This window comes from Arachis hypogaea, chromosome 10, assembly GCF_003086295.3.
Source record: "Arachis hypogaea cultivar Tifrunner chromosome 10, arahy.Tifrunner.gnm2.J5K5, whole genome shotgun sequence".
In the NCBI taxonomy this organism is placed as follows: domain Eukaryota; kingdom Viridiplantae; phylum Streptophyta; class Magnoliopsida; order Fabales; family Fabaceae; genus Arachis; species Arachis hypogaea.
The window spans coordinates 63,633,706-63,636,666 of record NC_092045.1 but is presented as its reverse complement, the minus strand read 5'-3'; positions in this window follow the sequence as shown (position 1 = coordinate 63,636,666).

The window sequence follows — 2,961 nt, the reverse complement described above, 5'->3', positions numbered from 1 at the left end:
AGTAGAGGTTCATGAGATTATATCCCAAGAACTTTATAAGGTGGTGGACAAGTCCTCTACATTGGCAAGCTTAGCCTTCCCTCATCTTATTTGTCACCTCTGTAATTCAGTTGGAATTGACATAGAGGGAGACATCCTCATTGATGAGGACAAGCCCATCACTAAGAAGAGGATGGAGCAAACAAGAGATCCCACTCATAGACATGAGGAAATTCGTCATCATGAAATCCCTAAGATGCCTCAAGGGATGCACTTTCCTCCACAAAACTATTGGGAGCAAATCAACACCTCCCTAGGAGAATTGAGTTCCAACATGGGACAACTAAGGGTGGAGCACCAAGAACATTCCATCCTCCTCCATGAAATTAGAGAAGATCAAAGAGTCATGAAGGAGGAGCAACAAAGGCAAGGAAGAGACATTGAGGAGCTCAAGCACTCCATAAGATCTTCAAGAGGAAGAACAAGCCGCCATCACTAAGGTAGACCCGTTCTTTAATCTCCTTGTTCTTTATTTTTCTATTTTTCGAATTTTTATGCTTATGTTTATCTATATTTGTGTCTTATTACATGATCATTACTGTCTTAGTGTCTATGCCTTAAAGTTATGAATGTCCTATGAATCCATCACCTTTCTTAAATGAAAAATGTTCTTAATTGAAAAAGAGAAGAATTGCATGAATTTTGAATTTTATAACAGATTAATTATTTTGATGTGGTGGCAATACTCTTGTTTTCTGAATGAAAGCTTGAACAGTGCATATGTCTTTTGAATTTGTTGTTCATGAATGTTAAAATTGTTGGCTCATGAATGTTAAAATTGTTGGCTCTTGAAGCAAGAAAAAGCAGTGAAAAGCTTGCAGAAAAAAAATAGAGTATATGCGAAAAAAAAGAGAGAAAGAAAAAGAAAAAGCAAGCAGAAAAAGCCAATAGCCCTTTAAACCAAAAGGCAAGGATAATAAAAAGGATCCAAGGCTTTGAGCATCAGTGGATAGGAGGGCCTACAGGAATAACATCCTGGCCTAAGCGGCTAAACCAAGCTGTCCCTAACCATGTGCTTGTGGCGTGAAGGTGTCAAGTGAAAACTTGAGACTGAGCGGTTAAAGTCGTAATCCAAAGCAAAAAGAGTGTGCTTAAGAACCCTGGACACCTCTAATTGGGGACTCTAGCAAAGCTGAGTCACAATCTAAAAAGGTTCACCCAGTTATGTGTCTGTGGCATGGATGTATCCGGTGGTAATACTGGAAAACAGAGTGCTTTGGGCCACGGCCAAGACTCATAAAGTAGCTGTGTTCAAGAATCATCATACTTAACTAGGAGAATCAATAACACTATCTAGATTTTGAGTTCCTATAGAAGCCAATCATTCTGAACTTCAAAGGATAAAGTGAGATGCCAAAACTATTCAGAGGCAAAAAGCTAAAAGCCCCGCTCATCTAATTAATACTGATCTTCATAGATGTTTTTGGAATTCATTGTATATTCTCTTCTTTTATCCTATTTGATTTTTAGTTGCTTGGGGGCAATCAACAATTTAAGTTTGGTGTTGTGATGAGCGGATAATTTATACGCTTTTTGGCATTGTTTTTAGTATATTTTTAGTATGTTTTAGTTAGTTTTTATTATATTTTTATTAGTTTTTATTTAAAATTCACTTTTCTGGACTTTACTATGAGTTTGTGTATTTTTCTGTGATTTCAGGTATTTTCTGGCTGAAATTGAGGGACCTGAGCAAAAATCTGATTCAGAGGCTGAAAAGGGCTGCAAATGCTGTTGGATTCTGACCTCTCTGCACTCGAAGTAGATTTTCTGGAGCTACAGAAGCCCAATTGGCACGCACTCAATTTCGTTGGAAAGTAGACATCCTAGGCTTTCCAGAAATATATAATAGTCCATACTTTGCTCGAGATTTGATGGCCCAAACAGGCATTCCAAGTCAGCTCAAGAATTCTGGCGTTTAACGCCAGAACTGGCACGAAAGCTGGAGTTAAACGCCCTAACTGGCACAAAAGCTGGCGTTTAACTCCAAGAAAAGTCTCTACACATGAAAACTTCAATGCTCAGCCCAAGCACACACCAAGTGGGCCCGGAAGTGGATTTTTACGTCATTTACTCATTTTTGTAAACCCTATGCTACTAGTTCTCTATAATTAGGACCTTTTTGCTATTGTATTTGGATATCTTTGATCAGTCCTATGCTATCTTAGATCATATCTTTGGACGTCTAGTTCTTAGATCATGGGGGGTGGCCTCTCGGCCATGCCTAGACCTTGTTCGTATGTATTTTCAACGGTGGAGTTTCTACACACCATAGATTAAGGTGTGGAGCTCTGCTGTACCCCGAGTATCAATGCAATTACTACTATGTTGAGTTAAGAAATTAATTAATAAAATTGATGATGACAAACATTTTATTAGTAGGCTAATCACCCATTTAGTTTTGATTATTGTTGATAAGTGATGCAGGCCAAAAACAAGTGTTGCAGCAGCCCAACATCAAACAAAAGAAATATGCTAATGGGCTGAATGGTAAGTGAAAAATAAAGACAAGCCCAAATCATTCATCTCAAGCAAAATTCATCAATGAAGCAAAGCAAGGCACCAACGGGCTGAAGTAGTGAAGAACCCGATTCAAGCCCGAAATTGATTTTCAATTTCCCACTATCTTGCCTTACCAGAAGCAACGTTCCTCTCCTCTCCAAACAAGTCACATCAAGGCTTCAGAAAACTAAGAAAGAGAAAGAGATAAAGCTTCCTCCCTAAGTGATAAACCCATATTTTATGGTTTATCTTGTGCTTATTTGAGTGGATTTTATCAACTCTTTACCCACTTATTCATACAATTCGCATGTTTTACATTTGCCTTCCTAATTATGTACTTTGATTGAAAACATGCTTCTTTGATCTTATATTTGCTTATTATTAATCCTCTCTTATGACCATTAGATGCCTTGATATGTGTGT